Consider the following 15,642-nt stretch of genomic DNA (forward strand, 5'->3'; position numbering starts at 1 on the left):
ACATCATAAGAATAGTTCGAGCAAATAAATCTCAATATTCTTCACATTTTACTCAAGAAAGCTTTGTGCCCCATGCCTATCTGTAAACCTGCACAACCATATGCACGTAGCATTAAATAAAAAAAAAGAAACGCATTCATTAAAAAACACATTAATGAAACAATGTTTTTGGCCGGACTTAGAATTTGAATATTAAGAAAAAAATAAAGTGTATGTGTGTATATGGCCAAGCGTGGCCTGATGTTAATTGGAATGGAATGCTGTTGGGAGCCAGTGGGGTGGAAGAAAGGGAATTGCCCCGTGTTCCCAATGCCCCCCCTCCCCCCCCCGCCCCTTCTTAGCGAGAGACTTGAAAATAACAGCATTGCATTTACTCGTAATTTAACGACTTAACATACAGTGGCAAGTCTCCAGAGGCTGTGAGAGAGAGAGAGAGAGGGGGAAATGTGGACAAGGCGGGGGTATGACGAGAGGTGCTGATATTTGCTATGGAGCATAACACACTGAGACTTCCTCTGGTTGCCTCTCAAATGCCGCACGTGATTTGTCACACAATTAGAGATTCTGCTTTGACCGTGTAGTTCTTGGCATCCCTCCACCTATCTCAAAAGTGAAGTGGATCGCACAGCCACATTTTAAAAGTCATATTTTTTGTGTTGCATGCATTTCCTCCTTAATTACTAGCCAGTGCAGCTCGTGAATGCCTCTTTCTCTCTTTTCTCGGCTTGGACCTGAACTGCTCTGAACAGAACTGCTGCTTTGTAATATAAAGAATAACGGAGAGGTGATGAAGATGATTTTTTTTATTATTAAATTACACCTTTTGTAATTCCGCTGCTGGATGAAGGCCTCCGCAAAGCTGTGTCATTGATGGGATTGTTTTACCATATTTCACCATACTCGTCAATGTGGGTTGGTGACATCGCTTGCCTTTGATTTTAACCATCGCTGGGAGTCAAACTCAGGCGACCCGGTTCATAGGGCAGTGGGCTAACCGCTGTGCCAACCCCTCCATCGTGATTCAGATTTTAGTATAAATTTTGTTGTTTGTGACAAATTAATGCCTTGAGATAGTGTGCTAAATGTTGGCCACTGAGAGTGTAACACTATACTTACTTAATTAATAGTTTAGATTCTGAAATATTGTATGCGATTGGTTTAATGCGATGCCATGAAACAGCATACTGATTCCAACATATAGCATACATGGCCAAACAAAATGCTGTTGAATCTAGCAGTTTGCCTGAAATATTGGAATGCATGTCATGCGGATGTATTGACTAGTGGCTGCTGGATTCATGTGCTACAGTCTACAAAACAAAAAAATAAATCAATTATTGAATCAAATGAAGACGATGAATTGAGACAATTCATTGAATTGCCTGGCTGGTGGTGAAAGTTGTATGGGCCGGGTGGGTTGGGGCGTGAAATCATACCACACATCTGTGAAAAAATAACTTCAGAGCTCATCGGATTCCTCCCGCAGTCTAAACACAAATTCTGATCCTGGCTACATCCTTAGAATGCCCCTTAGCTAAGCACAAAATGCTGCTGAGGCCTCCAATCGTCCACTGAAAGTGGCACCATTGTCATGTGAATTAATATTTGACAGTGATTCGTTTGTTTTTCGGATTATTGTCAATAAGAAGAGCACGCATTATATTTGAGGCCCGTGGATAAATGCGAAGGAGCCTTGAGCATTGCGTTTGATGCAGCAGCCCGTGTACACTCTCACAGTGTCCCATGGCATCACGGGGGCTCAGCGATGGGATGCAATTCATTGAACCCTTGCAAACCCACTGCTCCAGCTGCAAGGGCATTTACCATAATGCTGAGCAATCACGATGGTGATTGATGATGATGGCGAAGTTTAATCTTATTTTTGTTGTTTTATTATTATACGTAATCTTCTCATCGCAGGGAGTAGTCAGGCAGAAACTAAGCCACAGTGGCAAACAGAAAGAGACAAGTAACAAACAGGATTTGGAAAAGGTCCCAGAAAGCCCAGCTATTGGCATGTGCAATTTAAAGATAACATATACATCATGCTGTTAAATTTCCAGGAACTTTTCCACATTTATTTATAATACTGCTGTTGTAATTTAACAAAGGATGAGTTTTTTTTACGAATATATATTATCTTATCATACTTACCCATGATTGCATGTCCTTCCTGCCAACCACACAGGGCAGGCATCATAAAAAAGAAAAATAGATAATACAACATTTTTGTAAATCAACATTTACTGCGTAAATATTGAAAATGTTTCACGACTTTTCGTTCAAAAATTGAAAAGGGCTTAATCGCACCTGCATAGAATGCTCGCAATTATTCATGCGCTGCATATTTATTGTGGTACCTTCAGCCCGCTTGCTTTGACAGAATAATTACAATACTATTCCGTGGGGCATTGCATTTCTGCGCACTCTGTAGCGTCTGGCTAACACTCAGCACGGCAATATACGCGAGATTTATCCCATGCCTATAGACTATAGAAGCGGCATTGAAGTGCTCCGTGGCACAGCGGTGTAGAGACGTCTGGGGAGTCCCATGGTGTTACCCGCTACATGTTCACGCTTGTCCATGTTCCATGCTCTAACGTCATTACACGTCGCTGTCGTGACCTCCGTGCGCACGCATTCGCTGCTCCATCTAGATTTCCAGTTTTCTGGAAATGTGCCTTTGGCGTCAACCTACCGCCCTCCCCACGCACAACCAACCACTGTTTCATTGTGGAGTGAAAGCAGTCATTGTGAGCCCATTGCCTTGCGTGCCTCGACTTCGTTCCAGTTAAATTCTGGGAATTCAAAAATAAAGTTCCTGGGGTTACACTTGACGGGGATTTGAACCTGTGTTGACTTCTGGTGTGCATGTGAAAAAAAAAAAACTTCGCTTTGCTAAAGTCGTAGCTAATCGCATAATGCATGTACATCTGGAACCAAACCAGCAAAGCGACTAATTGAAATAAATCAGGTGTCCACTGATTGTGCAAGGTTTCATTTGTTTATACGTTTATTTAGATATTGGAATTGAATTAACGTGGGGAGGAGTGGTGCAATGGTCCACGTCCTGTGCTGTGAACCCAGCCACCTGGGTTAGATTCCCATCTATGGCTAACATCGGTGGCGAGTGATATGTGGACTGATCCCTACCTTTCATTTGTTTATACACTTATTTAGATATTGGAATTGAATTAACGTGGGGAGGAGTGGTGCAATGGTCCACGTCCTGTGCTGTGAACCCAGCCACCTGGGTTAGATTCCCATCTATGGCTAACATCGGTGGCGAGTGATATGTGGACTGATCCCTACCTTTCATTTGTTTATACACTTATTTAGATATTGGAATTGAATTAACGTGGGGAGGAGTGGTGCAATGGTCCACGTCCTGTGCTGTGAACCCAGCAACCTGGGTTAGATTCCCATCTATGGCTAACATCAGTGGCGAGTGATATGTGGACTGATCCCTACCTTTCATTTGTTTATACACTTATTTAGATATTGGAATTGAATTAACGTGGGGAGGAGTGGTGCAATGGTCCACGTCCTGTGCTGTGAACCCAGCCACCTGGGTTAGATTCCCATCTATGGCTAACATCGGTGGCGAGTGATATGTGGACTGATCCCTACCTTTCATTTGTTTATACACTTATTTAGATATTGGAATTGAATTAACGTGGGGAGGAGTGGTGCAATGGTCCACGTCCTGTGCTGTGAACCCAGCCACCTGGGTTAGATTCCCATCTATGGCTAACATCGGTGGCGAGTGATATGTGGACTGATCCCTACCTTTCATTTGTTTATACACTTATTTAGATATTGGAATTGAATTAACGTGGGGAGGAGTGGTGCAATGGTCCACGTCCTGTGCTGTGAACCCAGCAACCTGGGTTAGATTCCCATCTATGGCTAACATCGGTGGCGAGTGATATGTGGACTGCACCTGATCCCTACCTTCACCAATTCACACTGAATGGAATGGTGAAGTATGGTCAAACAATTGCCATGACTGACACGACACGGGGAGGCATTCATACACACAGTTGTAAATTAGCATTAACTAATTATACTACTCAAATACATCCTCATTTTAAAAACAATCATCCTCAGTTTCATTGTAACTAAAATCCATACAGCTCCCACATAAGCCCGTGATTACATTGCTCCATCTCCTCCTTGGTCGTCCCTTTGGGGGAATTACATCACTCTGGCTGCAATTGCATCATTTGTTTTGTCGAAAGAATAATTGTCTACACACTGTGGATATTCCCCCAAGGGCCCATACTGGATTCTGCCCCGAAAAGATACAAATTGGAATGCATCATGTTCATTTCACCGACACCCTATCTACCCATATTGAACCATCTTCTGATATGCAAACTCAAGAAAAAATCTACAGCCCTTTTTGGCAATCCACTGCTGGATGAAGGCCTCCTCACACCGCGTAGAAGACGGGTGTTATTTCACCATACGTTGACAAAATTGGTCAGTGGTGGGTTTGTGAAGATGGAGCATTGGACAGGATAATGGATTTTGCTTCACTGCCATCTGTTGACAATTCAGTCTTCCGGCAACTTATAACACCTGTTATCACGTGTAACAAAATTGTTGATTTCAGAAGCGTAGGGCGTTCTATAAATATACATAAATGTTGTCAAACCCAGAAACTCAATTGAAACCAGATAATTTGTGTAAGAGTGTAAATTAGATTTACAATCCACGCTTCAGCCATCTAAAAAACAATCGTCAACACGACTTATAAACAATTGCACAAGCCATTTCACCGTCACTGATGATTGGATGTCTGCAAAATGAAACAGGGTTTAAGGTATCACAACAACAATTTTCACGATTATAAGATGTATTTCTCCCCTCCCAATGTATTTGAAAGCTAACACTGGGGACGAGTCTTATAATTAGGTATGTGGCATACAACCCTGGCACCTGGATGATTATTGAGTTACATACTCGTAGGTTTTTTTCGGTAAAGTCACGTAGGTAAAACATTTAAATTAATAAAAGTAAAATAAAACAAATAGTTTTATTTTACTTTTATTAATTTAAATTTAATTAATAAAAGTAAAATAAAACAAATAAAAAAAATTGTTTTATTTTACTTTTATTAATTAAATTTTTTACCTACGTGACTTTACCGAAAAAAACCTAAGAGTATGAATCCTTGCAGTCACGAAAGCTTCAAATCTAGAATTATTGAGTTACAATTGCGTTCAGCGTTCAATCTCTATCGCCACTAATTCTATCGAACCGATGTGAGCAAGCAGCCGCAGTGAACGTTCCACTGGTACCGTACACAAACTCAATGATTAAATATAAACATACATTGTAATGACGTATGCGTGGAGACACAAAACGAAGTTCTGCTAATGTGTCATTTTTGCCGATGCTGTGACAGTTTAGAGGCGAGCGGTATTGTGCGCCATTTGTAAGACGATACAGCGTTAGTGCTGCATTTCGTAACGGGGCTTCTGTAATTCTCATCGTCTGCGGTAATATTACTCTTCATTTATCCGTGGAATTTTTTTCTTGCTGTTTGTATGTGTATATGACCCAAAAATCTGCAGCCCATTTTACTTCCCAGTGCTCCTTTTACGCTGGATAATACGATCGTGCTAGAGACCATTGGTTTTCTATATCGTATTCTCAAGGACCAAAGCATCACTACCTACTCAGCTGTCCACAAAACGCAGTCGTTGCTGTTGATATGCTGAATGTCCCCCTTCCTAAGTGAAATGTTTAAACGAAAATTACGCACATCTGTTGGTGTGGAATCAGAATCGATGCCGAGCCTCAAGACTTGGCATGAATAATTGCTGATTTACAATCACCGGTTCCTGTACGTCCACACAAATTAACAGATGGTGTGCTTAATTGATAATGATAATATTCCGTTAGCACATTATCAGAAGGTTTAGGGTGGATTTTATCCAATGAACTTTGGGACAGAAAGGCAAGGGAGTTAACCCCAAGGTTACCAACCACATATAATATATATTTTTCCCCCAAGATAAATTATCAGTGGCATTTTAAGGATAATTAGATGGCAGGCCCACACGGAGAAACGATAGCGGGTAGTGAGAATCTTCCAAGGTCACCTCGTGAAGGGCTATTCCAACGTTATATACCAAATTATTTCCTGATTAAAATGAAGCTGTGCATACGTTATTAATTGTGGACCCAGTTGTTAAGAGTGGCCAACGATAGAATGCGTTTCAGTGGCAGTCAAAAGGTGACATCGTTGTCACCTTCTTATTTGAACAAATTTGGAGAAAAGATGGAGCAGCTCACCTATGTACAAAGGGCTTTCTTTCGAAATGTTACATTTATGATACAGCGGTTATGATACAGCGGCACATGATTAACGTTTCAAGAAAACCATTCGAAGGTAAAACAAACTTTGATTATTATCATTATTATAAAGTGAAGTTAACCAACTTGAAAGAAATCAAGGTGCAAACGTGCTATTGCAGCAGACATCTGTGTAATCTAATGAAACTATTATATACATTACACAGCATCAATGGACATTAGTAATTTAATCAAAGACCAAGTATATTTATTGTAGTTCATACCAATGACACAATTGTCATTTTGTTTGTGGTGTAATTGTAAATGTATAAATGTATGCATTAAAAAAATATATGTTTCATAGACCGTTTATAGCTCTTAGCCTGAAATGAAAGTATATGTCCCATTCCAAAGCAAATCCATGGTATATAGGTTTAAGGCATTCGTTATTTAGAGACATTGTGAATCTCCGTCTCTGTGAACATAACAGCTCCTACAAATAATATAAAAGTTATTAAGCATTCATCATAACACTGCAATTTTTGAAAGCATAATTATGCATCTATCAACTGATACATTTTAAAATTGAGTCGGCTCATCAATCTAGCGTGTCCATTCACTGGGCAAACCAAAAAATCGTATCTATTGAGAGATTTTTATCTGTCTTATCTGTAATTTTTTTGTTTATTTGCAAAACATGCATGGCCATAAAATGTGATCGTTACGAGTCCAGCCTGAAAATACAAGCTGTACACTGGAAATGCAGCCACAGACATTGAATTTTGAAGGGATTTATGGCAGGACAAAATAAAATGCTTATAACATGAATCAGCAATGGTGCATGGTGCTTTCTACATTATTAGTGCTATCAGTCATGTTGGTGGTACAAAGTTAAGAACTTAGAAAAAGTCGTGTTTCCCCCCTTTAAAAATACAACATGGGTATTTTGTAAGTGTGTATGTATGTTGAACTTATTCAGGACTGCGCGTAGCCAACCATGCTAATAGGAGGTGCGAAATAAACCTAGTTAGTAGTATATTTAATTCCCGTAATTAGTGTCAGATTTAAAATACGCAGAGCGTTCGATTGCATTATCTCTGATGCAAGTGTATTCACAGGAATCAAAGTGTTTAACAGTGTGAAAGTATGCACATAAGCCATTGTAACTCACTGATGCCATGAGTTCAATGAGGACATTACATGTTGCGCACAAATTAACCTTATGGCGGGACCCCGGGGTCCCATAAGCCCCCGACTCTCGCATAAACTGCGTTGCGACGTCATTTTATGTCTGTTGAAGGCGCACGACACGGCAATCTATTCCTCTCGACGAGCTCTACACGATGCGCTAATCAAAGTTTCAAAGTTGTTTTTTATTCTGCGCATTCGTCCTCGCTACGCTTGGACAGGACGTGACAACAGCATGATCTGCGCCAGGTGGGTTGCGGCGTTTATGTGCGCGGTGGGACAGAGTCTCCAAAAAATAAATACATTCATTACGATTTTGACTTCCGTTTATTCGGGACCCCGGGGTTCCGCCATAAGGTTCAGGAGCTTCATTTGTGTCTTACGTCACTATAAGATAGGTACGAATGTTGCATTTACCGCAAGTGGAAATTACGCATTTTAAATTGTGTAAACGTATGGGATCAGTTTTTTTAAAGTGTTTATTTGCATGTATATACACGGCAATCATCACCAGCCATGATTCACTGCTGGATGAAGACCTCCCCAAGGCATCGCAATCTCTCATGCTCTTGTGACGATGCGATAATCCACCTTCCTCCTGCACGTGAGCTGATATCACTGATGTAATAATCTGAAGGGGGAAAAAAACACCTGGACATGTATCATTTAACATAACAGAGGCACAAGTGTAAATTTTAAGCTGGAAAGTGCATTCTCATGTTAATTTTAAATACGTTCAATATCCATTTTCACGGAATATTACGTGGGGGAAAAATACTTTAGATTAAAAATATTATTTTTCATGCATATATGTTTTAAAATGATATTTGGCATTAATGTGTGTAAAATACACATTAAAATTCAGTTGTAGAAATGACATACATTGAGTCTAAACTTAGACATTGAGCAGTGTATCTTGGGGGTATGGTTAAAAGTTATTAAAATGTTACGGAAGACAATTTCTTGTCTAGTGATATCATTATCTTATTCTCAACGGAGAGAAAACCTGCACGGTAAATGGAATTCAAACGGATAAGGAATATTTAAGAAATTCGACTATATCTTTTAATACACAATGACATTTCCAATTTTTTTACACATTTCATAGGACATTGTAAATGTTTAATGTTCAAATAAATGAGTTCGTAAGCAATTCCAACTAATACATTTCATTTCATATGCCTTTGTTGTTTTAAACCTGATTTATATTTAATGTTGTAATGTTGATTGTTGCAGCATACATTTTTGATGCCCATTGATTCTGGCATATTATTTAGATTTTATTTTTGCCTTTGGTTTTATTTATATATGATGATTTTCCCTTGCATTCTGGAAATGGTACTAACATACATTTGGCAGAGCACTCCATTTATCCATCATACTTTATCTTGAATATCTATACATTTTTTGACGACGCATGGTTGAAGCAAGATAATAAAATTGCACGTAATTTATACCTTATCTCTTAAACTTTGAGATGTTACTTTTACAACGAAGTGTGTTTTCTTTTCAAACAACAGAAAATCTATATAAATGGTAATTCAAACATTAACTTGGTGATGTTTAAGCTTGGTGCCAAACGTGGTAATTGAGAGTCAGGAAGACCAAAAACGGAGCAATTATACTTCGATTGCAGATAAACTTGCCTGACATGAAAATGATTTATTTGTTCAAAAGGAAAGCCAATTTCGAATCACATTTGTCTGCTTAATGCACAAGGAGAGTTACAGTTGGTGTTATGGTGAGCGCATTGGACTTGGAAGTTGAAAGAATGGCCAAGTTTCCTAATTCCACCGAGAAGTGTCATTTTCAATCTTGACACAATACGTGTGTTACTTTAATTTTTAAGATAATGAATAAACTATTCTTATTTATGTTATGCTCGTTGCCATTGTCATCCTGTTAGGTGGCATAGTGGTGGAATGCACAGCTTCTAATCAGAAGGTTGTGACTTAAAATCCCGGTTATGGCCACAGTAAGTTCATTTATGTCTCTGGGTTTGAGATGGGCACCACCAGAATGTTAAATCTCTCTCTCAAATTTAGCATTCTCAGGAAGAACGTAATCAACCAGGTAGGGTGTTGACTGTTATGTTATCCGACTCTCTGTTGTATTACATTACATTTCTAAGTATACTAGATTTGTGTTTCTATTTCATTTATACCTGATGAGTATTGCTTGTGTTTCAATCGAAACGTCGTATGCTAGTATTTAATGTATTATTTTATCTTTATACGTGACTTTACCGAAAGAACCAGAGTAATTCCTGCAGTCACGAAAGCTCCAAATTAGGTTTGTCGGCACCATCAGTTGTGAGGAAGTCAACATTGGTTTGCCCTATGGAAAGACTCAACTCCTCCATAGGAATGTGGAATTTCCACCACTTGCTCAGGGCTACGAACAGCAAATGAGTGGGGAATTAACGATGGCGTAGAACTATTTGTTGTAAATTCTTCAATAAGCACATAGCTGTTCAGATGCATACATAACGCCATGTTATCCACGTAATGTGTGGTCGACTTGCTCCACTGTATTGAATCCCTTATTGTTCAGTTCCAGTCAATACGTAATTTTACAGGTTAACGCACTTCATTAAATTTAATGCAAACAAGCGTGCATGCTGTTTACATGACCCTGACAGATGCACAATGGAAAATACACAAAGGCAGATGATTAATATTCTGCGGGAAAATTCTTGCTGAATAAATGTGGCCACAGCGAGCGGCCTGTGGAAGATTGTGGTCCGTGTCCTCTCCATTGTCTGCTTTGTGAACGGCTGATGGTTTGATCCTCGCAACCACTGAGCAATGCCCGTGGGGAATCGTCAAGGTGTGCCGTCCATTACAGAGTTGATGTCCGAATCCTGCCAATTCGTTATCGACGGGAGGTTATTGTTTTTTTGTCGTCTCATAACTCAATTGCTACCTTCAAACAATGGCCGACAGCTACGTCGGTGCACTTTGCCTCCGTTCGAATCAACCTCATGGTGCCTCATCACATGGTGTCTTAGAAGCAAAGCAGAAATAAGCGTATATTGCATGGATTTATTTGATTTTTGTGCTACGAAAAAGGGTCATTGCCTGAAACGTGACCTATTACTGTATGTATATTCTTAGGTTTTTCGGTAATGTCACGTAGGCAAAACATCAAAATTAATAAAAGCAAAATAAAACAAAATAAAAATCACGACGTTTCGGAGGCAACACAAGCTTCCGTCTTCAGGTGGAACCGTCACAGCCACGACAGCTGTATCAAGTAAATAAATTATTACGGTATCTGTTTTCATTTTAAGGCAGTGTTAATGGCACACGTTGTTGAGTCTTATGCAGGTATTTCATGACTCATGGAGCAACCCCTTAAAATGTATATTTGTCTCACGATAAATGCATCAAATCAATTTCCCGAAACATAATTTATATTTGCTTAATATATGTTGTAATAGGTTTACATGACCCATGCAGCCACTAGAGGCGCTACATTCACGACAAAATAATTGATTGTGACAATGTATCAGTTTGTGAGGGGAGCGAATCTTTTGGTGCCTAGCTGATGGGAGACTGTCAGGCAATGCCAGGTGTTGTAGGCCTGCACTGCGAGGTGACCAGGAAAACATGGAAATACACCAATGACTTGAATCTGTCTGTGCAGAGCTTTGAGTGGAATGTCCGGTCGCATGTCTCTGCATTCTCCAGGTACTCCAGATTTCTCCCACAATTCCAAACACTCATTGATGGAATTGTCCAAGTGTCACAGTGGCAGGGGCCTCTTGAAAAGGAGCCTCAAGGCCTCAGTGAGACTTTCCAAGATGAATAAATTAAAGGCAAAGTAACGGTGATTTCTTCATCTCAGGTTTCCTTTACACGATGTAATGAATCACAATGCACTTTCTCATTGTCATGAAAATGATTATGATTGATTGCCATTTGATTGCCTCCACATGTAACCTGCCAATTGGCTTGATATGGCGACACTGTGGAATTAATTAAAGATTGAAGGGAATACAAATTAAAGTGAAAATAGGCAATGCTACAGGAGCCGATACCTTTTTTCCCCCAGCAATGCCTGACATTGTACATTAGTAAAACATAAAGGTTAATAACAGAACAATTCCCAGTTTAAATAATGTCTTTCTTTATTTTATAACTTAAAAGAATCTAACCATAATTGGACCTGTGCTAATGCTTCTCAAAAATGTAACTGATCTGCCGGATATAGTTAGTGTTACGTTTCGAACTGGTCTCTGCCATGCGTCTCTGTGCTGAGAGCAGCAGCAGCAGCACAGGATTTTAGAATCCGTTGTGAATCATAATCTATGCTGGCTCACTGTGAAGCAGAATATGCGCACTCTGGATAATTCCATGATACGTTGCGTAGAATGTTGTCGATTATTATTCCTTGCGAGATCGTGGGATCAGCAGAATCGTGGAAGAATAGGATGGCGTAGCAGGCGATGTTTAAGTCTGGTGTGGTGACCAGACAGGAAAGCAAGGTCTATGGGTGAAACTGCCGTTGACATTTATGGCCAATGGCTATGTAATAGAGATCCTGATTGATAAATGGCTGGCTAAAATTGAGATTGAACACTGGGACCACCAGTTATTCCACCAGGACCACTAAGTACTCATGTTAGGACCTCTGGGACAACACACTCAGACTACCGGTTCTATCAGTGGGAATACCAGGACTGCCACTTACACAATCAGGACAACCACATGGACCAGTGACCCGATGAGTACGTGGAATTGACCCAATTCCATCCTGATGCTGGCATAGCATTCGGGCAAGACGGGAGGGCTTATGGGACTGTGCCAACCAAGGCATTGCTAAAGTTGTTTCTATGGCAATTATGGTCACCTGGAATTGGCGATGCAAAACTAAGCATAGCCAAAGCTTAGCTAAGCTAGATTCACAACAGAAAGCAATATCATAATATTCAATTCCATGAATATTCAATGGCAGAATCCCTGTTAAAATTCAATTTCATTGAATATAGATTTTAACATGGGACTCGCCTATACTGTATTGTCCAGAATGAAATCATAGGAGTCAAATTTGATATCGGCTTAAACCCAGATCTAACAACAACAACCCTAAAATACCCATTACGCTGCGACACATTTCTAGCCTCGAAAACAAGGTGCGGCACTCCACACTCGAGCATTTGTGCTCCAGACATGTGCTCACATTCTCTAAAACTGCATTCGTATTGTTTCAAAGTCCTGCGAGGATTTCTTTAGCTCCGTAAGCTGACAGCTGCACTCGGTTTTACGTCCGAGACCATTTTTGGGCCTGTGTGGCCTGTGAAGAGTTATCCCTTAAACTCTGCGCAAAGTTAGTCCACCTGGAATATGAGCTCATTAGCTTCAGCCAAGTCTGACAACCAAAGCCAAGCACAGTTGCAGCTTCAGCTTCAGCTTCACCAACCGCTGGACTTGTTCTTTTTGTACTCACCGTCCAAGGCAAACAATTTATTATTTTTCATGTCAACGGGATGCAAAGAATGACCGTGTGGCAATGCTTTCATTAATCTAATTGTATTGCTTGGACTGTGTCCAAGCCTTAGAACATTCGTAACAAAAAAAAAACACATATCAAGGGAACAAAAAAAGCTTCGGTCATCTAAAACATTGTTTTGAGGCAGATAACGTTTCTGAAAATAATCGCTGCCAGGCAGTGGGAGAGCTCCTCTGTTTCAGCGTGTCACCCGGGGCCCGTAAATAAGACTTGGTTATTGTTCCAGTGACCATGACTGAAAATTAGGGTGAAAAGGTCCTTCTGATATCAGGCATTGCGCATCTTCTGCCAGCAGAGTGGCAAGGTGGCTTTTTTTTTTGGTCAAGATGAGAACTGCACTCTGATCCGTACGCGTGCATGCTATGAGAGCGAATGAACGCACACCTTTGAATACACTGCCATGGCGCTTGTCATTTTTGGGCTTGGGATAGCATTAACGGCGTGCAGTCTTCATTACGAGAGCTTGCATGCACGTATCGATTCGCCGATTAACAGCGTCTATAAAGGGGGCGTTCATAATTGACGTCACGTGATTTTGGACGATTTTTTACCCCCCCTCCCTCGTCACACGGCGTCACAAAAAGTCAGACCCCCCCCCCTCAAATATGACGTCACAAAGCGCTCCCCCCCCCTAAAAAAATAAAAACATGCTTCAAATCGATTTAAACTATTGTCATTGTAGTGCGTATTTAATGTGCCGCTGCACTCTGATGTTGTAGGAGAAAACATTAATCAAAGCTTATATTTAATTAAGTAGAACGTGTTGTCTATATTTATTTAAAGTTGCGCATTTTGATGTGACGTCATATTTCTCAACCCCCCCCCCCCTCGTCACACATCGTCACAAATGTCTGACCCCCCCCCCCCCCAGGTGCGTGACGTCATTTATGGACGGCCCCAAAGCTCACGATATATGAATATACATGCATTAAAAAAATCACGTGTGTAACGTTTTAAGCGTACTCTTTGGTTCTTTCGGTAAAGTAACGTAGAAAGAAAATAAATTAAATAATATAATACGACGTTTCGATTGCAACACAAGCAATCGTCATCAGGGTAGAACTAAATTTGAGAGACAAAACACAGACACGGAGACACACAGACAGACACACAAGCAGAGAGAGACAACACAGAGACACACAGAGAGAGAGACACACACAGAGAGAGACACAGCACTGAGACACACAGAGAGAGAGACACACAAGCAACATAAATTTAGTTCAACCTGATGACGATTGCTTGTGTTGCGATCGAAACGTCGAATTCTATTATTTTATTTATTTTCTTTCTACGTGACTTTAACGAAAGAACCAAAGAGTAATTCCTGCAGTCACGAAAGCTTCAAATCAAGTTTTAAGCGTAGTTTTTCAATTCGTGTATGTTGTATGCAATGTTTGTACAGTTACTGCAATTGCTTCGTGTGACCTATACAGCCTCTTCAGTATCGTCACCACTTAAATTTCGATTTAAAGCTTTCGTGACTGCAGGGATTCATCGCCTTGGTTCTTTCGGTAAAGTCACGTAGAAGGGAAATAATAAAATAATAAAACATAATAAAATAATTCTCTTTCGATTTAAAGCTTTCGTGACTGCAGGGATTCATCTTCTTGGTTCTTTCGGTAAAGTCATGTAGAAGGGAAGTAATAAAATAATAAAAATAAAACATTATAAAATAATTCTCACGACGTTTCGGCCACAACGCAAGCAGCCGTCCTCAGGTGAAAACCAGGTCTGTCGGGGAGACAGCGTCTGAATGAAACAGCACACGAGCTTGGAGACCTGGTGCATGGTGAAGTACGTAAAATGGTAAAATAAAAAGATTTGAAGTTTTCGTGACTGCAAGGATTCCATACTCTATGGTTCTTTCGGTAAAGTCACGTAGGTGAAAATAAAAGTAATTATAAAATTTTAAATAAAATAACTCAATTAAATCACGACGTTTTGGGCACAACACAAGCGTCCGTCTCGCTGTGGTTGTCCCCACCTGATGACGGACGCTTGTGTTGCGTCCGAAACGTCGTAATTTTATTGAGTTATTTTAATTTTAATTTTAAATTTTATGATTATTTTTATATTCACATATGTGACTTTACCGAAAGAACCGAAGAGTATGGTAAAATAACCCTCATGGTAGAATGGCGTGAGGAGCTCCCCGTTTACCACAACACAGCAGATTAAGACAAATTTCATCGTCTTTAAAAACAAAACATGCTGAGACAAATCTGACATTTTTAGTTAATTCTGTTAAATACAACACGTGAATCAAAGCCCATCTGACCCACGTATCTCCTCGCTTCGTGCACGTACTTACAATAACAACAATACGAGCATGTGGAAGGGATGTTTTAAGACTGAGTCACACACTCTCTCTCTGGATTGATGATGCTTTGAGTTGCATGCTCCAAATTTAGCCAGCTGGAATGAGTCAGTATGCACAGGGGTAGACTGTAGATTAACACTAAGCTCATGGTTACATTTAGAATATGAATTAATGTTGGAATCTAGACCATGATAAAGGGTCGGCTTTACTATGATTGTTCGCGATGTTATCAGGATCCACAATGTGAATAGATGTAAAAGTAAATTTAGATGTTCAGGTTGCAGAGAAAGAGCTATGTGTAGTGTTAGGAATAC

This window comes from Lethenteron reissneri, chromosome 36 (assembly GCF_015708825.2).
Source record: "Lethenteron reissneri isolate LAM-NWPU_2019-01 chromosome 36, ASM1570882v1, whole genome shotgun sequence".
Taxonomy (NCBI): Eukaryota; Metazoa; Chordata; class Hyperoartia; order Petromyzontiformes; family Petromyzontidae; genus Lethenteron; species Lethenteron reissneri.